Source organism: Coturnix japonica, chromosome 2 (assembly GCF_001577835.2).
Source record: "Coturnix japonica isolate 7356 chromosome 2, Coturnix japonica 2.1, whole genome shotgun sequence".
NCBI classification, from domain to species: Eukaryota; Metazoa; Chordata; class Aves; order Galliformes; family Phasianidae; genus Coturnix; species Coturnix japonica.
The window spans coordinates 132,221,420-132,249,245 of NC_029517.1; the positions used below are offsets into that span (position 1 = coordinate 132,221,420).

At 38.0% G+C, this 27,826-nt stretch overlaps 1 long non-coding RNA gene across 1 annotated transcript; it reads right to left on the reverse strand.

Moving 5' to 3' along the window:
- Window positions 1-6,261: 6,261 nt before the first annotated feature.
- LOC116652994 lies at window positions 6,262-27,700 on the reverse strand. Its single transcript, XR_004306303.1, has 3 exons — window positions 27,457-27,700; window positions 11,288-11,499; window positions 6,262-7,871 (listed from the first exon to the last, which is right to left on the reverse strand). It is a non-coding gene; the product is annotated as an uncharacterized LOC116652994 (long non-coding RNA).
- Between the last annotated feature and the right edge of the window lie 126 nt (window positions 27,701-27,826).

Here is a 27,826-nt window from a genome sequence, read left to right on the forward strand (position 1 = left end):
CTGATCTACAAGAAATGCTGTCATATTGTGTGTGTCATCATTGCAGACATATAAGTACCTCTAGCAGCTGAATTTTTCATTTCCAATCATCAACTAACATAGAAGTGATGAGTTTCTTAAACAAAAATAAAAAAAAAAAGGATAAAGCTTATTCATAGAATCACAGAGTCATTAAGGTGTCAAAAGACTTCTAGGATCATGTAGTCCAACTGCCACCTATCACCACCATGCTTACCATGTCCCTCAGTGTCTCATCTACACCTTTCTTGAACACCTCCAGGGATGGTGATGCCACCACTTCCCTTGGTAGCCTGTTCTTACGCATTATCCACTCTTTCTGAGAAACACCTTTTCCTAACATAGTCTTCATTGTCACACTTAAGGACATCATCTTTTGTCCTATCACTGTTTCTCTGGAATTCAGAGGGACCCTGACTTTACCTCAAGTTTCACTTACACCACCCTTGCTAAGGACCAGGTGAGACTAGTAGAAGCTGAATACATGAGAATATAAACATGTTATCTCTGTGTTAACTTCAGTCTCCTCATGCTCTGAGACTTGTAAACACGCCTGAAACAAATTCCCATCTTAGACACTAATCCCTGGCATTATTTTCCTTGTATTATCTTGTCTTCAGCGTAAAACTCAATCCTCAGTTTTTTCTCCCCACTTTGAGAATATCATTAATGCTAATTGTTAACTTGGCTGTGATTGCATATTACTTAGTTTGATGTTAATGAATTTGAATAGTAATTTGTACTATATTGAATTAGCATCATATCTCAGAGACCATGGAGAATTGAACCCTAAAGCTTTCATCATCCTTTCTTCTCTTTTTACCAGCCCAGCCTTGTAGATTTCTTGTTGCTTGTAAATCATTTAACAGTCTATTTACTGTCTTTTTTTTTTTTCAAGATAAGATCACTTTGTCTGATAATAATATCTTATTATAAACTAAATATAGATTCATTGTATTAGAATGTGATAAGTTTGATGCAATTCTCTTGAATATATTTGTGTATTAATTATTACAATGATTCCAACTATTACGATAAAAGAAATTACTTGAAGAAAATGCATGATTTCCCCCAGAAGTCCTTCTGTTGCACAACATCAGAAGCATGCTCATTAAGGTCTCAGTTCAGAAGAAAACGAGCCTTTTGCTTTCTAGATCATATACACAAATTCAACACATCCCAAATCCTCTGGGACAGCTTAAGGAAAAAGCAAAATCAAAAGCACACAATGTAAGAATAAGATGTATGTAAATGCATAATCCCAGCTTTTATGCAAGTATCATTATTAGCAAAACTCACATGCTTGGGCTGGAATTTTTAGAAGCAGATGGAAAATAACAAAGTTATTTGGCAATTACAGATTAAGTTGGAGAAGTAGACTGGTCAAAGGTGAGAAAATATAGAAATTACTTTGCAATTCAGAAATATTTTTCAAGAACACGCTCAGTTTCAAATGTACTTTTCAGGTTGCCCTCAACAGAAACCCTGAGCAACAGCTTTCAGACTCCTAAGATAGGGGAGTTCATTATCTGCAAATTTGGTCACAGGTTTGTAAGTGCTTTAATTATCAGAAGGTCTTATGCCTGAGCTCTATAACAAATTGTATGTATTTCTCTTAACTTCTGCAAATTGAAATCACACTAACATACTGTATTTCCGACTACACCACTTTAGAACACTAAACATAAACAGTTTAATCACTTCTTTCATGTTAAGGTGTAGTTTTCAGGAATTTGTTGCTTTCCAAAAAGGTATCAATAAATTCAATTGCTTCCTGTCATCTGGAAGTATTGTTTTTACAGTAGTGAAACCCATCCTGAAGGACTCTAAATGTAGTCCTACAGTCACATTTGAGATGAGTAGCACATGCATTCTAGGTGTTACTCTTGTATACTTTATAACACAGAAACTAGAAAATAGTATTGAATACTTGTTTTGATAGCTCTATATAAAATACTGGAACTTACTGAGGAGGGTAAAACTCTCATTGAATTACAGATATGTGTGCATGATTGTGTCTATATGTTTATATGTGATTTATCTCTTGTTTAGAAGGGAACCAGTGAACAAATAATGCATCCATGCTCATTCATTTATAATCACAAAACTCACTCCAGGATGACATCAGTGTTAAAATTTCCATTTTTCTCTTCATGGATGCTGTTTGTCAGCATAATTTGCCTAATGTGATATTCAACCTGACATTCATTCTGCATTACCACTTTGTGACTCCTGTACCTGACTCTTTGTTTTATGACCTTGAACAAGTCTAAACAGTTCTCTGACAAGCTCATCATTGCATCATGATTGTTCCAACAGCAGCGGAAACAATCGTTGAGTGAAAAGACTAAATTAAATAAGTAATCTGCATGATGTTTTTCAAGCCTGAATTTTAACTTCAGATTCAAATTAACACTCTTTTTTTTTTTTATTTTTAGAATTATTATGTAAAAAAAAAAAAAAAACAACCACAAGAAACAAAAAAAGAAAACCCAAAAAAAAAACCACTGAACTTCTGAATTAATGAATAGAATCCAAATGACCAAAGCATCTGTGGTTTTATAGTACCTATTTTAAATAAATTCTACCTAGACAGAAAATAACTACTTGAACTAAACCCTCAAAGTGTGGAACCTGAATTGCAGCAACTGAGAATTTTAGCTACATAATCCATATTGGTTCAAATGCCTTTCAAATTTGAAAGTTCATTTGGCTGTTTTGATCTCATTACTACAAATATTTGATTCTGCTACCTTAAACATGAAATCTGAGTAGAACAAATGTAGTGAAGAGAATGGGATCCACTCATTTAAAAAAAAAGAAAAAATAGAAAAGAAAAAAGAAAAAAGAATAAAAGAATCAGGATAGTGCCTCCAAAATCTGTACAGGAATTGGGTTCTCAGAGATCACAGAGGCATTAAGGTTGGAAAAGACCTCTAAAATCATTTAGAACAACCATCAACCCATTTCCACCATGTCCACTAAGCCATGTTCCTCAGTGCCATGTCTACCCTTTTCTTGAACCAGGTATGGTAACGTCACCTCCTTCCTGGGCAACTTGTTCCAATGCATTACTACTCTTTCTGAGAATTTTTTTTTCCTAATATCCAACCTGAACCTCCCCTGTCACAACTTAAGGTCATTACTTCTCATTCTATCACTGTTACCTGAAGGAAGAGACTGACACCTGCTCCACCCCAACATCCTTTCAGGCAGTTGTGGCGAGTGATAAGGTGTCCCCTGCGCCTCCTCTTCTCCGGACTAAACAATCCGTTCCTTCAGCCACTCCCCATAAGACTTGTGTTTGAGACCCTTCACAGCTTCATTGCCCTTATCAGAACACACTCCAGGGCCTGGGTGTCTTTCTTCTACTGAGGGGCTCAGAACTGAACATAGTATACAAGGTGAGGCCTCACCATTTGCCATCAAGTAGATGTCTCTAGACCATTCTTTCAAAGGAGAGTCTGAAATCATGGTGGGTGAGCCCAGTGAACAAATATGTTAAAACTTTGAGTGATGTAGGTGGGTCAGATACTAGAACCACTCATAAGATAAAGAACAACTTGCAATGCAGAAAACTCTTGATAAGAGAAGGGAGGTGGGAAAAGATACAAGTTCTTCAAGCTCTACAAGTTCTGCGTAGAGTTTCAGATCATGTTTCAGTGGAAGGCTTGGCTAAAACTGTTGTATGGAGATAAGTTGAATTCCCTGTTCTCACTCATCTCAGCTATGCCCCAGTTCCCTCCCAGTCCATTCTGCACTGTGGATTGAGTCTTTGAAGACGTGGGCCAGTGCTCTACTGTAGATTTATCTGAATCGTGTGTTCAATTTTTCAGTACAATTCTTTTACACTTTCAAATATTTGCATCTTGTTCATTTATTTATTTATGGTTTTCTTTTATCTCTGTTTTGATTCAGTAAAAATGCATAATAGTATCACCCAGTCTCACTGGACTATTATGAAGATTAGTAGGCTGAAGTGTGTGAGGACATATTTAATACATCATGAAGCATTTGCTAATAGCAGATCAGGGAATTAAACACAAGTGTGGAGCACATCTGCTTTGCCCTGGTCTTCAATAGGCTATTTAATGTAATTTCTCAAGTTGGATTGCGGTATGGTGATAAATATAATCACTGAAGATGTTAGACAGCAAACAGCTATTAGTAATACAAAGATAATGTGTGGCATCAGTGAAAACATTTCTAAATTCACCCTCTGAAAAATACATTAGGTTATGAAAAAGGTCTTAGAAAACAGTAATTCAGCTTCCTCAGAGCGTGAAACTCATTGAAGATGCTGAAGGGGAGATTAGCAAGTTACTTGATTAAGGTTTATAAGTATGTGCTAAGATTTCCTTCACTGTTAGGAGAAATGGTTGCTGATAACTGATGCCTTGGTATGCTGCAGAAAGTACAATCCAGTGAAGTAGTCAGATGCTAGAAAACAAGTACAAGACAACATGAATTAAGGAAAATTTGGATTATAAATAAAAAACAAATATTCAACAGGGGAAGTAATTAACCACATGCAGAGGTGTAATAATTCACTCACTTTTATGTTAAGACGAGACCTTACTTAGAGAAATGCTGTTATGAACACACACAGGAATAGAAATGAATGGAAGTGTTGTGGATTATTTTATAGAGAAGAACAACTCGGTTTACAATGATCCTAACTGGTTTGAAAATATAAACATGCAGTACCCATCAGTCTATAATTTGAAATATTCTCATGCTATTTAGAACACCATGAACCAGCTAAGGCTTAATTTCACCAGCAAGACAATTTCTTATTGCTTATAGCACAAAACTAAGCAGAAGACCTGTTCAGAATCAGGGTCCCTTCCTGCCAGGCAAGCACCAAACCCATGGCAGTATTCCTGCCACTGAGTAGCATACCTTTTGAGTAACATCTTTAATCTTAAATGTCATTTTTCTGCTGCAGATCTCCAACATATGATAATACAAAGTTCTCTGATGCATTTTAGATCAAAACCTGAAATTAAACTTAGATGAATTTACATCTGCAGGCATATTGCTACAACTTGGCTGTACATGCCTTTTGTCAAATAAATTTGTTTTAAAAGGGTATTTTCCATAAACCTTGCAGAAAAAAACAAATGTTTTGTTCATGGAAATGGCCTTGGTGTTAGAGTGGTAAAAATACTCCAATACTTTCTTGTTTTCATTACACTTTAAAAAAATATATAAATAAATATAAATATAAAATATATGAAAATATAAATAATAAACAAAACAAAATATTATAAAAGCATTAAAATGTTTCTATGAAAGTATATTTTTAAAATCAATAAAAGTGACTAAGAAACCTTGTTACCTCTGCTTTGTATTCTTAATATTTAACAAGTACTTAGAAATTCAAACCATGAAGAATTATTTATTTCTTCATCTTCCACATCTCAGCTGCCACCATAATACTAAAGTCAGTGTTTCATCAGGTGGCCTAAAGCAATAAACTGTGTCAGTTTCAACACCAAGGAAGTGGTGTGGCCATCTGTTCCAGATTTCCAGGCTGCCATTTTGACATGCATACACAACAGCTGTTTTTAGATGCAAAGATTAAACTCACATTTCCCATTTTGGATGAATTCTTTTAGAGACTACTCTTCATGCACATCACCTGCATGATCAGTGTGATAAAAGACTCCTGCCTTTGCATTCATTTTTTCACATACCCATACACGGCGATCCCCTTAACATGAAGTCAAAGAAAAGCACTAAGTCACTAAGTCTTAAAAACTCAAATGAAACATATTCTGTACTGCTTTGCCCCCTGAGTTATGTGATCAGACACAAAAGCGCAATGTACCCTTAATTAACAAACCATAGCTAACAGCATCTCTATGTAAGTGCACGACAGTATTAAAACTGTTAGAAACATGGAGTTCAGACACACCAGTATGTCGCTAAGTCATATATTATTACTGAAATGGATGATGGAGTGTTGCCTCTGTTCAATAGATGCCCAAGATTTCAGATGTTCACTCACGTTCTGTGGACATTATTATGATAGTAAATCATTTATCAACAACAACGAGAAAAACACTTTCAAGTGGACTTCAAGGCAACGCATTCACTAGCAAAAAGCAGCTCATAAATCAACTTAAAAATATTACTATTCCTCCACAAGATAATTTCTTTTCCTGATGTATCCAGGGAACTCACTGTCTTCCTCAGGCAGAGTTGCAAAAGAAATATTACACACTGCTTTGTCAAACAGAGAGTATTTATTTGAACAAGCTTCATGGGAGAGTCTTAAAATCAGAATGGTGATTTGTTTCTGATTAAAGATATTTGGATCACGTAAGAGATTAATCCAACTCAACTCAACATCCTATCCAGTGATGCTTGATGCTTCAGACAGTGAGAGAAATCATACTGGATTTAAAAGTATAGACTTAAGAGACGTAGATAGATAGAACCCTAAGGGAATGCTAACTGTGATTGTCTGAAACTCAGACAAGTCAGAAGCAGACTGAAAATGAGACTCACGTCTTCTGAGTGTCAATACTGTTTCTTTTCCATTAGATGGTTTTTTATTAGTTTTTGTTTTTTTCTATTATATTGTCACTGGAAATATTCAAAGATACATACCAATCTTTACTGCACTCTTGAACACATTTGCACTTTTTTGCATCTACACTGAAGAGAGATTCTTGGAATTAAATACTAGTAAACCTCAAGGCTCGACATAGGATATTGGTTGAAATAATCATTGAATAGAGAAAATCAGAAACGTGAAAGCATGTAGCATAATGCACTTATCAGTTTCATTCTCTAAGGGCAATGCTGTCTCATTAGTCTGTCAGCCTTCACACATAACTATCAGAGAAACACCAGCTGATGCATAATATCTGGACCTGGATGTGTGCATCTCATTCCAAAAGGTAGCCAACTAAATCTATTTGAGGCCTTCCTCAAGAAGAAAAAGAAAATGTTTCACATTTGCCATAGTTTAAAAACTCACAGGCAGACAAACACCATGGAAGGAAACACCACCCAAGTAATGGGTTTCTTCCTCAGCATATATCAGAGCCTTTAAAATTCTTCAACATAACAGGAAAATGTGTAAAGAACTGCTAATATCACATATGTAGCTTTCCAAAGGGCATTTGGCAAGGTTACACAAAAAGCACTATTAGAAAATTCTAAGTCATTATTATTCCAAATCAATCCTGTCCAACACCTTTGTTCAAAACATGGTCACATAAGAGTATGTTGCCTGGGATCATGTCCAGTCAGACTTCAAAGATCTCCAAGGATGAAGACTCAACAGCATTTGCAATTCATCACTTCCCAGAGTAGGTACTTATATTTGTTCAGCAGAAGTGGTATAGGATTCTGTTGACTAGATCTCTCCGAGATGGAGATTACTAATGACTGTCTAAAGACAGTATACAATTCCATTTTGGAAAATAAGAAGTCAGATAGGACACTGATAAGCTGAAGGAGTGTGGACTACTGAGTTGTGATCTAATGTAGATTGGTAGTGTAGCCTCTTTGAAATGAAACTAAGAGATGACACAATCAAGCTGCAGATGAATGCTGTATAGAGACAGTAGTGGTGGACTGAAGTGGCAGGAATGAGGAGTGCAAAAGCACTTGGATAAAAAAATAGAATGTCAAGAAAAAAAATTGGACTAAATGTGGGAAAAGAAACCAGTGGATTAAAGGAGGCAAAATGAATTGATTTTCATCTCCATCTGATAAAAAGGGCAGCAAAATGAAGTAAGAATAATAATTTCTGCTTTTTCTTCAGATTCTTCAAGAAGTTAAATTCTTCCCACTCAACACGTGGTTCTACAGTGTTGCTCTTTGCTACAGTAACTCTGCAGGAACAGAAAACACAAAGTTACCAGAATTACAAAAGGTACTCAAATATAATTCCTAAAACAAACAGCTTGAGCTCATTAAAGGTACCAATTCTCAATTGCCTTAGCCACAGTGCTCAGGAGATGACAAAATAGGTTGACATTTTACTACACTAGATTCACTCTCTGGAACTGTTCTAAGTATGAGTATATATGTAAAAATAAATAACTATTCTGAATATGTACATATTATAATTGAATTCATTTACCAATAAACTTATTATTCACTAACAATGCATATTCTAGGCATCTTTCACTTATGTTTTTATAGTGCTATTTTCTGCATCAGCATGGGCGATGTGCCTAATTCAAGCTACTTCTGTAAAAAAAAATTGCAGTGTGAAATAAACTAACATCGTGGTAAGTTTAATGGTGTGCAATTTTCCCTTTCCAATCATATCTGGAGCAGCCTGGTTAAGGTATTCAAGAGTTCTTTAAGTACTGTCCTTGCTTCCACTTAATTCTGCTATTTTTTGTCTCTCATTCCATTGCACATTGACCATTTGAATTCTTTGTCTCTGTGTGTCAGTAACATATGCATTTCATGCGAGGCAATAAAAACAAATCATAAGCATTTATTGCTTGCTATGATTGCCCACATATCCAAGAAAAGGGGCATGAAGGAAAAGGAAAACTGAATTGCTGACACTTTTCTCTTTGATCTGCATGTTAGAGTGTAAACAGGGCTTGTCTGGCAGAACATGCCACAGAACAGAGCTGAATTTAGTCGCTACATTTCCCCATCCAAAATCAATGCGTATAATTAGCAGATGAAATATCTGCTGGAAACGGGTAATTTTCCATGTCAGCAGGTAGACGAGGAATCAATGAGGTAGTCTCGTTTCTCTCATTTCAACAAATTTGTTTCCATTAAGGGGCGTAACTCAGCTTGCCTAATGCAAAATAATAATAACAATAAATAAATAAATGAGAAGTGTCTGTTTGAGATACTTGTGTCTATCTCCTATGTAAAACATAGTATAAAACAGCAAAAAAAACCACAAAAGGACAGATTTCTGAGTACAAATGTCCATATTTCCATTTATATTAAAAAAAGGATTTAACTCAAGATGCACTCCTCCCAGACACATCTAGCTGCCTATAATGGATAAAGTATAGACAAATATAGTACAAATGGGAATATGTTTATTTTCATTCATCAGGGTCTCTATCCAAGCTGTATCTAGAAAAGCCTCACTCAGAATACACAGTAAGGTATCTAAGAGAATAATCTCTCATTTGTGCTTCAAAAAGATTGACATTAATTAATTCCTTTCCCTGGAAAACTGAAACCTAAAACCACAGTAATCACCACCATCATGAGTCTGTACAAAGTGAGGAAAGGCATGACAGATGTGATGAACAGTCCTGTGCATATGTATCAGGAATTGCCACAGGATAGAGAAATATGTGGTTTATCTGGGCTTATTGAACAGAGGTTGGTGGGTATGGTCCCAAGCTGTTAAGAGTTCAAGAAGCATTTGGACAGTGCTCTCAGAAATATGGTCTGGATTTTGGGTGGTCCTGTGTGGAGCCAGGAGATGGACTCAGTGATCCTTGTGGATCTCTTACAACTTGGGATATTCTTCTAATATCGAAGGGATATTAGAAGGGAACAGGGACACCCTCATCCTCTTCCCTGCTCAGCCTGGCTTGGTCATGGCCTACAGGAGAATTTCATTTTTCTTTTGTTCCCCTTCCCCTTCCTCCTCCCCTGCTCCTTCCCTTTCCCCTTTCCCTTCCCTTTCCCTTCCCCTTCCCCTTCCCCTTCCCCTTCCCCTTCCCCTTCCCCTTCCCTTTCCTTCATTTCTCCATGCTCTTCTTTTCTGTTGCACACACACATTTATACAGGCTCCTTAGTTTACATTATTCCAACCACTCTTTGTTACCAACCATACAAATATGAGTACGTTTTACTCCCTTTTGTTTGGACAACTGCACTGAAGGATGAATTCCATTAATCAGCAGTAAGCAAAAAGTTCTCTTTGTGTATCACTAATCTAAATGCAGAAATTTGCTTTCATTGACCATGGAAGGCTCAACCTTTTGGTGTCATTATCATTAAAGCAATGGAAGTTGTTTTCACAGCTACCCTTTGTGAAAAGGTTTCTAGAATGTTTAACCCATCTCTTTTCCCCAAGGAAACATATAAAAGCTTTAATAAATGTATGTGTTTATTAAAATGCTACTAAAATCAGATTTTTTAAAAGATCAATTTTCAATTTCACCTACAAGTTCTTAAAAAAGGTCACAAGAAACATTAATTATCCTTATTTATTTATTTTTGTCCTGTTTTATTTCTGCTGAGAGAACAGGGAACTTAATTGCAATTGCCATCATTATGAGCAGCAAAATTAGACATGCATACGTAATGTATTTAAATTTACATAAATTGATTATTAAAGGAAACAGAAAATCTGAGTGAGCACGTCTCCTTTGTTCAAAGTAAGTCCTGCCCTTCTGTTCTTCAGCAAAGATTATGTAAATAACTATGATCCACTATTTAGAACAAGTCTGGGACCACAGTTCAATCTCCCTCTCTTTGCTGTGATTTACAGGCAGAGAATAATTCCTTTTCAGCACTAACTAAGAGGGCAATTGGTTTTAATCCTCTCTCTTTTGAGCCCCATAGTGACCTTTGTCACTTTGTCAAAACCTATAGACATAACCGGTCTTCAGACCATTTATTTTTCATTCACCTCTCTAATGGCATACAGTGTGCTCTGAAAGTAGTCAAGGGAGAAGGAAAAAATTTAGGAACTCTAAAATATGACTTTTTCTGGTGATGAAAATCACACATGAGATTCGATGCTGCTTGATACAATTTTATAATGAGAAAGAAGAGGAAAGGAGGGTGATGAGACACTGGAACAGTTCACCCAGAGAGGCTGTGAATGCCCCCTCGCCGCAAACATTCAAGGTCAGATGGTCAAGATGGGATGGGGCTTTGAGCAACCTGGTTTAGTGGGAGGGATCATGCCTATAGCAGGGGGTTGGAACTAGATGATCTTAAAGGTCCCTTCCAACCCAAACCATCCTATGATTTTATGATTCTATGACTCTACGACATAGGTAATTTACTCTTCTCAGTCTTGACAACTCAGTACTGTCAAGGTTTGAGGAACATGCAGTGAAACAAGAAAACAAGCATATTGTGCTTTGCATTATACTCCAAAATGCAATGCAGAAATGACACACTGGAATGGGAGGAAATCAATTAGTATTTTGGTTTGTCTATTAACAGCTCAGGTGTTGAGTGTATATGTAGATCTAGAGTGGAAAGCATCTCTTGTTTTTCTAATCTTTAAATTAAGTCTGCTTTGGTTTGCTTGTCTTCTTATAGAAATTATCAACCTGCACAAATACAGACATACCTGTCTCCATTTTTCTTCTTTCAGTTCAGGTTGTCAAAACTCTCCTTCATGCTGTGGCACTTTCTTTGCAAACATTCCCATTCAGCTGCTTTCTGTTTCACTCCTTTCATCCCTTCGCCTTCCACATTTATGTCAAGAACTCAAAAATCCACTACTGGAGCTGTCTGTCATTACTCTGCTTAAACAGAAGTCCTTGTACTTGTAGAGAGGTACTAAGTAGAGAGGACAAAAAGTTACCTGACAAACCACAGCAATAACAGCAAAGTTTCACCAGGAACAATTCAAGCATTGCCTGAGCTCTGCAAAGACTTTCTGAGCTGTGTTAAGCAGTCTCCCTATGGGGGACGTAGCAGATGCCTGTATGTGTAAGTATAGGAGCCTTGAAAAAAGGCTCTCTTAAAATAATATTGATTCTGCCCAAGAGGACTGAAAAGATTCAGTGTCAGGTCTATACAGGTTGTCTGATAGGATTTTTGTGGCTTGCTTGCCTTTTACAAGGAATATGTTTATTCTTACAACACAGAAGTTCTCCCAGAATTCACCTCAAACCTCTGGACTCTCCACTGATAAGTACAGCATAAAGGAGAAAGGAAAAATAGTGAAAAGACAGTTCCATCCCGAAAGAGCATTCAAATAGGCAAGTATAGATAGTGGCCAAGGCAACAGAGACACTGTGACCCCCTCCAGCTCAGAGGGCAGACCCACAGCAGAGCTGAAAACACGGTTGTGATTTGCAAAGGGATGTTGCACAGTTCCCAGCAAGGCTTTGCTTGCACCTCTATCCATCCGACCAGTATCTCAGCCCTCCTGATGTTGGTGGCCTCAACTCAGCCGCTAACTGCAATTCTGCAATGAGTTAGCACTAACTGCCATTTATTTGTGTTAAAGTCTGAGTGGAGACTGTGCTGCTTTTCCACCAATGCCAGCAGAGGTCCCTTGGCATCACAGCGCAGCTGCTGCTGCTGTGCTGTGTATATCTTGTTCACAAATAAAGACTCCTTTCTCTGGGGATGACAGTCTAGTACTATTTTGTAGCTCTAAACCATTAAAAGAAGAAGAAGAAGAAAGCAAGACACTTAGCAAGTATCTGGAAGACTTGCTGCATTTGCAGCATTAGATCTGGTATTTGGACAAAGTTTGCCTTAGCAGCCCCTTGTACACATCTGCAGGCACAAATCAACATTCCACCTATTAGAGATATGATTGCTTCAGAGGATGCCAGGATTTGTTTCAGTTATTCTGTGTTTAGCAAACAAGATCCAAAGGAATCTCACAGTGTACTGAGTGGAGACTTCAATGATTTCTAATTCCTTACTGTCTAAATCAGAGTATAAAAATTAAATAAAAATAATAATAATTTAAAAAAAGGATGGAGAGAGGAGAGGAGAGGAGAGGAGAGGAGTAGGAGAGGAGAGGAGAGGAGTAGGAAGAGGAAGGAGATAGGAGAGAGAGGAGAGGAGAGAGAAGAGGAGAGGAGAGGAAAAGGAGAGGAGAGGAAAGGAGAGGAAGAGGGAGAGGAAGAGGAGAGGAGAGGGAGGAGAGAGAAGAGGGAGGGAGAGGAGAGGAGAGGAAGGAGAGGAGAGAGAGGAGGGAGAGGAGGAGGAAGGAGAGAGAGGAGAGGAGAAAATGGGGAAATTGAGAGAAAAAAAAATAGAAAAAAGAAAAAAGAAGAAAAGGATTTCTTACTCCAGACAGCAGGTTTCATTTTTAATAATATCCTCCCAGACTGTGATTGCTATCAGACTTTGGCTATGACTCTTTTTGAATTATTCAGGCCAATTTGTACTGTAATCATATGCTTGTTAATACTGCTGCTTGCGTCTTTAATTCAAAAGAGTTTTACGTCTCTGCCCTGGAGCTGCTATCATCAAGGTTAGAGATAGTCTCTGTGAAACAATCTAGTTCTCAGTGCTGTGGAGTAAACAGCAAGATGCTCTTTAACTTGCTGTTCAGAAAAAAAAAAAAAAAAGATCAATAGAGATCATGTAGTAAGAAACGTGCAAATGTCAAAAAGCTTTTCTATTCAGTAACGTTGGGGCATTTGACAAGTTGAATTGTTATGAATTTTCATTTGAATGAGGAAAACCTTGATATGTGCTGCAACAGAGTGGAGTACAGTGTGGCTCAGTAGCTACCACACTAGTAAATGATAACGGCTCTGCTTTTAGCTCCACCATTTACTGGGAATTTAACCCATTTACTGCACTCCCCAAAATAAGCTACATCTTCCCTCACTGTACAGTAATGCAGAAGTTGTTTCAAAGACTGAAGTCCAAGCCAATTTCAGTCTTTATCCTTATTACTTATTACAGTGTGTTAAAATACTGTGACATTCAGTAAATTCTCAGCTGTTCATTTTACCCCATTGTGTTGTTTGTTTATTTGTTTCGTTTTTTCCTGCTATACATCATCATTTAGAATCATAGAATGTCTTGGGTTGGAGAGATCTCAAAGATGAACCATTTCCAACTCCCTTGCCATGGGCAGGGCTGCTACCCATCATATTAGGCTGTCCATCAAAATTGGACTTGAACACCTCTAGGGATGTAGCATCCACAACTATAGGAGCAGCTCCTGAAGGGTGGGCCCCATTGCACAAATCCTGGAGCTTGAAAAGCTGTGGGAAGCCCATGCAGGATCAGTCCAGGAAGAACAGCATCCTGTGGGAGGCACCTCACTTGGAGCAAAGGCAGAGAGTGGCCATGAAGAGCAGCAGATATGAAGCATTGCGCACTGACCACACCTCCCATTTGCCATTCCTTTGTGATACTCAGAGGGATGAAACAGAAGTGAGTGGTTGGTGGGGAAGATGGTTTTAATTCACTTTCAGTTTCTCTCTGCTCTAGTCCGGTGGTAGTTGGCAATAAAACAGATAAGCCTCTCTATCATTCTCTATCTGTCATTAACGCAATCATTAACATTGGAAAGACCACTAATATCATCTAGCTCAACCATCAATCCATCCCCACAAAGACCACCAAACCATGGCCCTCAGTGCCACATTCACCTTTTTCTTGTACATCTCCAGGGTCAACGACTCCACCACCTCTCTGAGCAGCCTGATCCAATGCCTCATCACTCTATGGTGTGTCTGTTTTGCCCATGGTAGTAAATGGTGGGTGATTTCTGTGTCCTTATCTCAGCTTACAATTTTTTCATCATACTTTCTTCCCTATCCTTCTGAGGAGGGGGAATGAGAGAGCAGAATGCTGAGCTACCTACAGGTGTTAAACTGTAGATTTATATCTGTAAATCTGAATTATTTAGCTATATATATGGCAAGCTCCCTATTGAAATATTAGAACATTGAAAATGTAGTTTTAATCGGTACCTTTCCAGCACTTTATTCATATTTGAATGTATCTCAGCATCAATTCACAAGAAAAACTAAAAATAATAATAATAAAAAAGATGAAGGCCAATTGAAATGTGGCAGTCAGTGTTGTCTCCTAATCAAGTTAAGTTTTGAAGCACTGCAGTTGTTATTTTAAACTTAACATTTACAGTACTTAACAGTTACAAATTTTCTTACAGAGGTAGTTCTATTGCAAGATTAGAGGCACTTCTTTTTCTGGGGATCATAAAAATTAACAAATAAACTCTGATTTCAAGTGCTTACCATCTAAGGAGATTAGGAAAGAAGCAGAAGCACAGAAGGGGAATTGATATGTCCCAGGTCACTATGCGACTCCAAGATAAGAACTGTGAATTTAATGGGATTTCTGGTTTGGTGGGGAAAAAAAATAAGAAAGGAAAATAAAAAAATAGACCACCACTTCATATTCTATACTCAACAAAACAAAACTGTTTTGGGTCCAATTGCTAATATCCAGCTCACATATTTCATTATGAAACAACACAATGGAAAATAACGATGCTTGTGAAGAAATAGAAATATGTTAGGCCTTTTATAATTTTCAAATGCAATTCTGAGTTCATTCCAAAGCAGAAGCATCCTTTCATGACAAAATATTTTGACTTTTATGAAAAATTCTCTTGATTTATTTTTTTCAGGCAAAATACCATCTAATGGGACCCCATAATGACCACCTACTTCAAACCACAGGTTTGTACTCCTCCAAATATTTTTTTAGTGCATCCTTGGAACTCAAGTGGGCCTTGATGAAAACTGTTAAAGAAACTCATTTCAGTGCACAAGTTATTTATCTCATATTTGAGAAGTCCCAAATGAACATCCTCCATTGTAAAACCTCCGCAGCAAAAACAGTAGGGAAGGAAACTGATGGTGCTTCTGGAGAGCAAAATCAGGCTGCGTGTTTGAGTTGTATAATGATTGTAAATGCGCTGATAGATAGGAGAGGGTTCAGCTGGCTCAGACTTGCAGTCTCTAAATGCATTAGAAACATTGTAAAGCACTGTTCTTCACTTGAACACTCTAGAGTTATTGAATTAACTGGTTTGTTGTCCCCACATCAACAGATGTTCCTGGATGACATTAAATATTGAATAGTTTCTGGTAACACGGGCAGAGTATAGAAGCCACCAACAGAGAAAACAGTGGGGGACAGGCAAGGTCTACTAGGGCAGTTTTTTTCCTGTCTTTTGAGTATCTGTTGATGTATGTTTATTTTCTCCCCCCATCCTTCAGCTGTAGATTTTGATGACCCTTTTAGCCCAAAACACTGTAAAAAGCTCTAAACCATGAATAAATATATAAACAAACAATCAAACCTTCCACCTTCCTAGTGCATAATTTATAGAGCTTGCCTAAGAGAGGGTCAGACCCCAAACAAGCGTAAGAATAGATAAAAATGTGTTTATTCTCAATTTTGATGCTTGTTTTTGTTTTGCTTTGTTTGTTTTTTCCAAATATACTATTTTCCTTGAAAAGAAACGGTGAAGCACACATACACACACAAAAGCTGAAGAATTCAAGAAAACAAAGGGCAAGAAGGAGCACGAAGCTGATGCTTTGTAGCTCCTTTCTCTGAGTGCAGCAGTCATTTACAGTGTGACACAGTGGGAGAGGCACCAATCTTCTGTTTGAAATACCTGATATGTGGAAACTCTCCTCATACAGAATCACAGAGTCATAGAAACATTAAGGTTGGAAAAGACGGCTAAAATCATCTAGTCCTAACCATCCACCTACCACCAGTACTGCCCATCAAACAATGTACCTAAATAAAATGTCTCCATGTTTCTTGAATATCCCCAGGGACAATGACAGCACCACCTCCACCTTTTGAATTTCTTGGATATATTCCCTGAGAAATGAGCAGTCAAGACTCAGGAAAGTGAACAGAATGGAAAAATTGATCGGTGGCTGTCATCCAGCACTGACTGCCTGTTGAATTTTTAGCCTTTCCTTTGGTAACTCATCAGATACATAGATGGAATGCCAACTCAGTCTGATGTAGATGAACCAGATATTAGGATGCTACAGATTCCTCCGGTGTTATACTGGAAATCATCTATCACTTTCTGGCCCTTAGACTGAGATGGAAGGAATTTCGGTGCTGGTTTACTCTGGATGTTTTCCACTAGTCCTTAAGTAGCTGAGTCCTAGCTTGAGAAAGAACAATAAGAGAAATGGCTAGGGAAATTTGCATTCTTTCAGTGCACTCCGTACCTTCTCTTCTGTTGTATGAGTACCTACTAGAGATGTTTGAAGAAAGCTCAAAGTGCTCAGAGCATCTCCGGATAAAATCAGTACAGGTGGAAAAATCTAAAAGCCTTCAAGGAAGATCCCCAGTTTAAAGATGAGATCTCATCTTCTGTGCTTGCCCTTTTGGTTTTCCAGAGGATGGTGGTTATGCTTTATCTAGATTTATACACCTGACTGTGCAACAAGGGAGATATTGCAGTGGAACATTTGAGCTGCATTTGCCCGTGAGTTGTAATCCTCCTTTTATCCGTCTCCTTTATTCTGTTATCTGTTATCTGTTTGTGGTAGAGCGGTATCAGTAATCAATATTTCAGTTCACTGATAAAACTTTTTTTTCCTTTGTATCAAGGCCAACTTGCAACAAATTATTCTCCCCAATAACATTACCCTCTTCCTTTCAAAAGAGTGTATTTTGAATCAAATGAAATCTTTCATTTATTTATAAAGGCATGTTTTTCTCTCTTTCTGATCTTCTTATTATTACATTTTGGTGAACTTTGTGAAACAAACGCTTGCTCAAAAATGGAAATTTCAAATTTTTTTGCTATAACAATAATGAAATAAAACTTGAACCTTTCAATACTTTTTTTATCAATTTTTTTTTTTTAATTCAAGTGAAATAATATGATCAAGAATTAACTGAATAAACTTATAGGGATAGGATGAGGTAAATCTCCATTGCGGTATTTTGTAACTGGCTTCTATTTATAAATATTATTGTTATTAACGTCCATTAGTTTTAATGGCCCATGTTTTCAGATAGGAATTGTCAGCTTAAATGTGTTTGAAAATCTCTACCTTTGAACTGTGTCCCAGAGGTCAGAAATAGTCCTGTCTCATTTTGAGGAAGGATTTGTCTGCTACTACCCCCAGCAGAACAAGGTCATTCGGGTCCTATTTTTTGCTGTCCAAATAGCAATGTGAAACAGGGATCTTTCTCAGAAGGGCAGCTAGGAGAAATGCATGCAGACAGCAAAACATGTTTTATTCATGTTATACTCCAACAGATAAATTCCATTAGCTGATATTTTAGAAGCCTTTCAAGCCATTCCTATAGGCAGTAGAGTGAATTGCATTTATTCCTGCTCAGACCATCAGTTTCCACAAATTTTAAAGGGACAAGTGAGTACATGGGATTTATCAGCAGGATTTTTTGGCTCAGGTATCTCTCCTGTTGGGGCTTGTCTGCGTAGAAAGGACATAAAGTGCCATCTGTGATAGGAGAACTTAATGTGACTTCAGTGTCAAATCCCAGTGTCTTTCCTTGTACATTTAAGCTGGTTTAATATCTGTTTTGTAGTTTAAGTTGGCTCTTGCTGTTTGATAATTTCTTTTCCTCTTGTTAGCAAATCACGAGTCATCTCATCCTGTGCTTCTACATAATCCTTGCCATTCAGAGCACTCTGAAGGCCAAAGTGTGCCTCTTGCTAGTTCAAACTTATTGAGTCTTCAATTAGCACAGGAGCCACAGGGTGTTTCATCTCTATGATGCCAGCTCATTTGTGAACTCAGTAACCAGGTTGGGATGTGTACTGCAGAAAACTGTGCTGGAAGGACTGTAAAGCAACTAGAACTTTCCTTCCACAGGGCTGTTATGGGTTGCTTAATTTCCCATATCTGCTGTTGGGTCTTGTTGTCATTGTTCGTAAGTGAGGCTACATATTTTTTCAGAGAGATCTTCTAAAAGATAATGATTCCAGCTAAAGATGCACCTTTGGCCAAGTGAGATGTTTGGGGTTCCTATGCATAGTGAAGGCTGTGTGAGGTCAGGTGTTCTAGTGGTGCTAAGTGAAGTATTTTTCACAATAGAAGGATGGGATGCCATCCAGAAGCACTTGGACAGGCTCGAAAAGTAGGCACACAAGAATCTAAAGAGGTTTAACAAGACCAAGTGCAAGGTGTTGCTCTTGAATTGGGGCAATCCCAGATATGTGTACAGAGTGGGAAAAAAAGCTCAATGAGAGCATCCTGGAAGAGAAGGACTTGGAGATCCTTGTGGATGAAAAACTGGACATGCGTCATGGGATCATGTGATTTCGTCTTCAAGAGAAAGAAAAGGAACCTGAGCACGTGCAGCAGTAGCTAGGAAGGTATCTTATCTTGCAGAGAGAAGGTTAGACCAGAGGATTTTTATCCCATAAAATTGTGGTTTTGTTTTTCAGTGAAAGGAAACATCAGAAGATTTAGCATCCACAAATGATATGGCAAAGTGAGACCACTGTCTTCTGACTGTGCTCATTCTTTCAAGGCAGTTCAAGTACCACTATTCAGAGAGGTCACTAAAACCTCACAGGGTTCTCTGTGTATTTTGCAGCACTCCTATGCTGTTCTTTTTGTCCTCTTCAATAATTGGATGCAGATGCACCTTTTGTACTACAACTATTTTTATTAGAAAACCTGATATAAACAATTAGACACATCTGATTGATTAATTTTTCACAGTTGATTCCTTTCTCTTTTTCACTCAGCCAAAGAGACAGCAGAATAGAGTTGTTAATCCCAAACTGCTATTAAGCTACATCCTCACAATTTTTGTTTTGAACACAACAGAATCTCTGTACAAATAAATCTTCATAAATCAAATCAAGACTGACCTTTGTGTACCCAAAGAGCTCAGTGTTTCAGTCAAGTGTGTTGATGGATAGTTTTGCTTTTACCATATGCTGATTTTACTTCTATTTGTTACTCTAATAGGTGCTCTTTTCTTTCATAAATGAATATGCCACACTAGAATCCCATCCACAGTGCTCTGGAGAGAGTAGAATTTTCAAACCAACAATTTTGCAAAATGTTATCTGAAGCTGAGAGGTACTTCTCTGAGTCCCTGCATTCAAATCCATTGTATTTTTTCTCTTACTGTATATTTTCTTCTCCCACTCTCGCTCTTGATTAATGCTCAAATATGTCCAAGAATTACTTCATAACAAACACTCCAGAGAACATCATTTGCCCGTATAACACACTGATATCAAAAGCAGATGAATTTCCCAGGATGAAAATTTCCTACTGAAACCAGATTGCCTTATAAGAATTAGCTGAAATTAAAGCAATTAGACATGGATATTGTTAGAGCAGAAATAGTATTGAGGAACTTAACTGTCTGACTGATATAGGTTTGAGTACTTTGAGATAGTTTTGTGTGTCAGAAACTTGCTGCACAAGAAAGGTCAAGGGATTGTAGAGATCGAGAATATAAGAATGAAGAATTGACAGTTGCAGTGACAGTAATTAATGGGATTCTCTTCCAATTCATGACACTTGAATTGTGAAGTTTGAACTTTATTCCTATGGAAGCAAGAGACATCAGAAGAAAACACAACCTAAAGGTCAATGGCACTGATGGTAAATTAAAACCAACAGACCTGAGTGTCAGAGTGCAGAGCCAAGGAAATGCCAAATATAACTTAGATGGATTTGATTGCTTTTCCCAGCACACTTCCTATTGCCTTAGATTGCTTCCAAGAACCTGGCTTCCTTCTTTGCTCTACTGAGGAGTAGTTTCACTTTTCAGTTCTCTCTACATGCCAGTACATATTTCTCAATAGACACACAGTGACAAGCCACTTTTCTATGCTGAGCAATTATCTCTTCTTGAAGTCGAAGCAGTTTGAGATGATGCTCACTGGGACAGTCTGGCCTAGGAATTTCCCCTGACTCGGCTCCTCTGTTGATGAGGACCCTGAGAGTCTTTGCCAGGGTTGAACCAGGTGTGATTGCTTTGTCAGCTCCTTGCAAATTCGTATATATTTAAGCACATTAAACAGCTGCTGGGATTCATTCAGGGAGGACTGTTTTGTTAGGCATGCCTTCCTGTCCTTGAGAAGCAAATCAAAAGATAGCTCACGCTGTCCTCTGACATTGCATGCAACCAGACAACAGACTGGCCTCTTGAGAAAGGGGAGAAAAACCACTCAGTGATACAAATTGCTGACATCATATGTCCTATCAAGTACAAGTAGAAGGACAAAAGGATAGAGGGAACACATCAAGCACAGACAATGATTTTTGTCTGTATCTTATCACAAGAGTATGTTGTGCAAGATGCAAAATTACAGTTGTTTGAGACTCCAGTACAAGCATAAGGATAGTGGCTTGCCAGCTGTTTTCAACATCTGCACATTCAGGAGCAGGTGGTGATTCAAGCCCTTTTATTTTAACTTAGTGTTTCCAAAATTAAATGGAAAAGCTTATATTCTTTTTCTGTATACGTACTTATTTTCAGCTCCACTCAGAATGATGCATAAGTTGAAATACACATTTAGCCAGTACTTTCAGGTTTTACGACTATAACACAAGGGACAATGGCAGACCAATTGAGCATGGATGACCCTAAAAAACCATGTTGTCCTGGCTGCTCTCCCATAGGAGGAGTCCATCTCTCCATACACAGGGGAGCCCAGAGGAACAGGCACAGTGGGGGAGCCCCAGAGATCTAGTTAGATATAAATCCATGCTTGTGGATCCATAGGAGCTTTCCAGAGCTGTCCCAGAAGAACCTCAGCCTCCATGGTCAGGAGTGACACCAATCCAGTGGGTCAGTGGGAGGGGGTCACTTCACAGGCTGAGCTGCCAAGAGATGGGAAAGAGGATAATGCTGTTGGTCCTGCCTGTGTTAATGAGAGAGTTGCATTTATGTTAGGATCTGTGTGGCTAGCCATGCATATATATATATGGATCTATGAATTGCAATTTCTCTGCGTATGTGCCTGCCGGGAATACATGATCAGGTTTGCTACTGGATGGTCCTGGGGACATCTTTATTGAGCTACAGGATTTGGCAACCCTCTCAAGTGACCTTCCAAATTTCTGTGTATAAAAATTATGTAATCTACACTAGTGATCTGTTTCCCATTATTCAGTGCATCGCTGCTTAATCAAACTATTGTTATCTGCCTTAGAGGAGAAATTTGCAGCTGGAGCCAGTGTTTTAATGATGTTCAACAAAACAGAAAGTCACTTTTTTTGCAGTTTCAGAACATTAAGTTTTTTTCTTGCATTTGGCCACAGATCTACTATAATTCCCAGATCCTTTTCAGCAAAACTGCTACCTTGCCAGGTATCCCCTAGGTTACACTTTGGTAATTACTTTTATCAGAATTGAGAATGTATGCTGATCTAGGAAAATATGCATCTACTCTTTTCACATCATTTTTTTCCCACATTTGTCTAGATCATTTTGACTAACCACTACATCTCATATTAAGTCCTTCCCACACCAGTCCTTCCCAGGTCAGTAATTAATAACCCTTGATTTCACTACTCAGTATATTTACGGCAGCACTGAGCTGTATCAAGCACAAATCTCTCAAGAGTTCTATCTGATAAAACCATCTATTTGTCATGTGACTTTTCCCTGCTCTCCAGTCACAGGTTTTAGTCAAGTTTGCCTTCTCTCAGAGTAGTTTTGTTTAGGTCATGTTTCTCTAGCTCAGTGATAGGAATGTCATGCCATACTGTTACAAAGCTCCACCGAAGACAAGTACTGGAAGCTTTTACCCCTTTCGCTGTGCTCCACAACGCTCTTATCTTGCCACACAGTGAAACTGCATTTGTTTGTTCTTGACAAATGCATTTCTTTGTCGTCCTGAGTACTTAGACATTGTCTGTTCAGTTTTATTTTCTTGGAATTTTTATAGAAACTGAAGCTTCCGCTCCATGTTTTGTTGTTTGTTGTTTTTAGTTCTTCTTCTTTCTTTCTTTCCATGCTCCTTTTCTTACAGAACATCTTGAAGATTTGAGATGACATCAACAAATTACTTAAACATGTATGATGAAATTTAACATGGCCAATTGATTTTAATTAAGTCATTTGGCTAGCATCTATGGTTCTTTTCCTATCAAAGACTGTGTAGGATTTTTTCATGTTGGTATTTCTTAGAGTAGTTACTGCTTAGTTGGCTCTTTTGTGAATTCTGGTAACATAAAGGACAAGACTCTTGCTTTTCTTGCAATATCTGCTGACCCTTTCTCGATGCCACAGAGTGATTTTAGCATTATGAATGCTCTTGTTGTGCTTATTTTAATGGCGTGCTCACAAAAGCTTCCTTTTTCCCATGCTGCCTCTTTTTAAATGATCTCATTTTATCACGAAGTTGTTCACATTTCAGTGAGTTTATTCTCAAGTTATATGTAGTTTGTTTGTCAGACTGGACTTACAGCATTTTTGCTTTTTCTCTAGTAGTTGTGTTTCTTGAATCAACTCACAGAAACAGATTCCAGCTTCCCTCTTTCTGCATGTCAGTAACATAGCCATAAATCCTTGGTGGGCCTCCCTTTGTGGCACTGTATTACTTATAATTATAAGGTTATTCATATGGGAATGGAACAGAAGAATTTGCTATTGAAATCTTGTTACACTGACAGTCTCTATTCTTATACACAGGATTTAGTTATGATACTTAACCAGAAAAACAATTACAGTTCTTTGGAAAGAACAACACATTTTAAGACTATTAAATTTACACAACAATGCTACCGTCCTCATGGGCCACATATAAGGTATGAACCCATCAAGAAGTTCACAAGCATTCCTTTAGTCTTACTGTATTTACGCTAAAATTAATTGAATTCACTGAGTGGCTGGTTGGAAAGGGAAGTCTCTTCAGGGCTGAGCAGATAAAACGATGGGATGTGATTTCTCTAATCATCTCCCAGAAGAGTGAAATAAAATCATCTATATTCTTCCACTGATGCTTGATAATGATATCAAGCATCAGTGGAAGAATATAGATGATTTTATTATCAAAGAGACTTGATGCTCAGCACCCCAATCTCGAATCATTAGATGACTGTCCAGTTACTACCTGCTTCTACCTGTGCCTTCAGGTACAGAAAAGGTAGAATTTTACCTGAGAGCTTGTATTTCTAAAAGGTCATCCAAGAATAGAACAATAGTTTGGATGCAGTACTTTATAGCATTCATAACTTGTACAATGTAAAATTCTAGGCCATATGCAAATGTCTGAGGTGTTATAAAATATATCTATATATTTAAAATATACTTATCTATATATTTAAAATATATTTGTGGCATGCAAAATAAGAACAATATAGACAGATCTGTCAGACAACCTGTAAGCTAGGACTGTAAGATAAAGCTAGTAATGAGATTTAAACATCCACATAACACATAGCATAATTAGATCAAAACAAATGTCCATGTCCATCTAATAAGGATGCTAAGTGGATGGCAAGTATGTAGCAGAATTTCTTCATAAAACTCTCCCAAACTCCACTGATTTGCAGCTCATGAACTCCCTGAGCCATGGGTCACATTTCAGTGTTTATTAGCCCTGCTAAATTATTATTATTACAATATTTGGAGATATTATTATTGTTCTGCATTATTGTTCTGTTATTAATAATAAATGTTCATTCATCCTGACCTAGCAGAAAAGGTTCTGTTCAACTACAAATAACTATGCATTATTAAAAATAATATCCATGTAATCATTTCCATTTTCTTTCCTTTCTTAGCAGGACTGGGATTAAGTCCATCATGCTACAGAGAACAGTGTTCAGAAAGAGAGAGTGGTAGATATCCTACTGATCCTTTAGCATTCTTCTGTGTCACTCAGCACAGAAACACCCAGTTCAGATTTTGTGATGCTATTGTGCTAATAAATCATGACCCACATCCCTTTCACTTCATCAGAGACTCTTGCAAAAAACAATCCCAAAAATAGATCAGAAAGCCATCATTTTTTTCCTGCCTGTAATCACTTGACAAAAGAGGACATTTCAGATTGATTCAAAATTGTTCTTAGAGTCTGTATTTTGTCTGAGGAAAACCTGATGCATTTTCACATAAAATTGATTCTCTCCCTTAGAAAAATGAAAAGTCAATTGTTGTTCATGCAAAAAAAATGTTGACTATTTTCAACTCTGCCACAAATGCCACAGCTTACTTAGAAAAGGAAAAGATTTTTACTTTCTCTGCTGTTGCTACATAGGGCTTGGAGAACTCAAAACTTCATGTACATTCCACATAAAACACTGGAAGATTAGAAGGAATGAAATATCCCCAAACACAATATATCAGTATGGGTAAAGTGTAAACATTATGTACAAGGAGCGCAGCAAAATAATTCCATTGATTTTAACACAGTTACCCATTCTCAGATCTAATAACCCAAGTAAAGCTCTCTTGAAACCCACTAGCAATTGTGTATGTAGAAAATCTAACCACTGATTTATCTCCAACACCTACAGAATTCCAGCTCAACCTATGACATCTGCCTTTCTGGCTTGGGCTCTTTTCAGTTCATATTCACATGTTTATTGGGAAGAAAGACTGGTTTTGTGTCCGAAGTTTTCCCGATATCTGACATTTCCTGTGTTTTATAATGTTTTGAAGACACAGTGCCCCACCAGCTGATCTTAAAGGACTGTGTTCCTGATGCAGTTTGAAAAGAAGTAGCACCTCATGGTAAGTCAGCCTGAGAGCATGGCATTCCAACTGATTTTAGTCTCACACTCTTTTGTTTCTCCCGTTTAATTTTTTGCCTTCTCCTCAGCTCAAGGCAAAAAATGGTTTTCTGTCATTTTCTCAGCAATGAGCAGACAAGTAGGAGCAGAAGACTGGATTAAAAAATACATATCTGTATTTTCAAGCTTGTTTTCCAGGGTAGGCAGAGAAGATATGGAGTCTCCTCCATGGGGATCTTCAGGACCTGCCTGGATGTGACCCTAACAGCCCAGTCTGAATGTCCTTAGAGAGGAGAAGCTGGACCAGATGGACCAAGAGGTCCATGAGTACAGCCACAGCTTTCTTTGGCTGATATTTGCCTAATAGAGCACAGAGTTAGGAAATGCCATAACATGAATTTCTGATCTCGTATCTGAATGATTTATAGAATTATAGAAGGTATTAAGTAGTATTATATAATATAGTAGTTATTATATAGTAGTATTAAATAGTATTTATTGGTATGATCAACATTGCCCAGGCAAGCTGAGGTCAAAAGGCAGATTTTAGTTAATAGAATTTATTAATGCTAATCACAGGTGCAGAACTATCCATCCTCAATCTACTGGAAGAAAAACATTTCCTAGTCTTAATACTATAGAATAATAGAATCCTTGGAGTTTGAAGGGTCCCTTAAAGGTCATCAAGTCCAATTCCCCTGCAGTGAACAGGGTTACCAACAGTTAGATCAGATTGATCAGATCCCCTCCAGCCTGACCTTAAATGTCTCCTGTGATGGGGCACCCATCACCTCTCTGGGTAATCTGTACCAGTGCTTCACTACCCTTATTGTAAAGGAACTATTTTTTTATGCCCAGTCTAAATCTCTCCTCTTTTAGTTTGAAACCATTTCCCCTTGTCCTGTCACAGCAGAACTTGCTAAATAGTCTGTCGTTTCTTATTGCCTTCTCTTCTCTTGGCTGAACAGCCCCAGCAATCTCAGCCTGTCCTTGTAGAGGATGTGTTCCATCCCATGGATCATTTTTGTGGCCCTCCTCTGGACACTTACCAATAGGTCTGTGTCTCTCCTCCTTTACACTGATTTGAATTGCAAATTTCACTTTGTATTTTTAAAACTCATTTGCTTCTGCTGGAATAAGCCATTCTGGCAGCTAAACCAATATAGCTTTTGTGTGCAAGCAGACTGAACAAGCAACTCACATTACTATCTTTAAGTTAGTCAACCCAAACTGTTTTCAGGAGAAAGCTAGGAAATGTCAAGATGTCAAGAAAAATCTGATAACTCTTACATGAAGAATATGGAAATACTAGCCAGTGAAAGAGGAATAACAGAGGTTGAACTCTGTCCTGTAGGTCACAATGGACTGGTAATATGTATCTTTAACTTTTTAAGGCTAGATTTCCACTTTCACAGATTTGTCTGTATGTGGAGAGGAGCATAATTTCTCAACCAATAGTGTTATGCAATAGCATCAGCTTCAAGAAAGAAAGGATAAAAGAAAGAAAGAAAAAAGGAAGGAAGGAAGGAAAGAAGAAGGAGAGGAGAAGGGAGGGAGGAAGGGAGGGCGGGAGGAGGGAGGAGGGAGAAAAGGGAGGAGGAAGGGAGGGAGGCGAGGAGGAGGAAAGGAAGGAAGGAAGGAAGGAAAAGGAAGGAAGGAAGGCAAAGGAAGGAAGGAAAGGAAGGAGGAGGATAGGTAAGGAAGGAAGAAAGGAAGGAAGGCCAGGAAGGAAGGAAGGAAGGAAGGAAAGAAGGAAGGACAGGAAGGAAAGGAAGGAGGAAGGAAAAGCGAAGGCAAAAAAAGGGAACAAAACAGGAAGGAAGGGAAGGAAGGGGAAAGGGAAAAGGTGGAAGGAAAGGAAAGGGAAGGGAAGGGAAGGAAGAAGGGAGGAAAGGATGGAATGGAAGAAAGGAAGGAAGAAGGAAAGGAGAAGAGGGATGGGGGAGAGAGGGAGGAAGAGGAAAGAAAGGGAAGGAAGGGAAGGAGGCAGGAAGGAAGGAAGGAACAGGATTTATGTCGGTGTTAGTGGCATAGAATCATAGAATGGCTTTGGTTAAGAGGAACCTTAAAGAATGTCTAATTCCAACACCCATATGCATTACTCTACACTTACCAAAAGATGGTAAATTTAATCCTTTGTTCCAAAGCACAGTTGATTTGCATAGCTGCATCCATTCTCAGAGCTCTTTGGCAGTCTATCATATTAACTCCATGGAATGCTCCCTTGAGTATTGACATTTTCTTAGATACAGATTTTGAAGAAGGGAGAATTCACTCTTGGTTAGAACAGCAATTCATACTGACCTCATCTCTTTCCCCCTCAGGCAATTCATACTCTCTCCACTACCTGCACTTCAGAAGAGTGCACAGTTAATTATTCATGAAGATCTGAGGACTTTAAACTCCATTGATTTCTTGTGTCTGGCTCTTGATTGCATCTGGTAAATTCATTCCTGTTTGATGGCATTAAGTATTTTGAATAA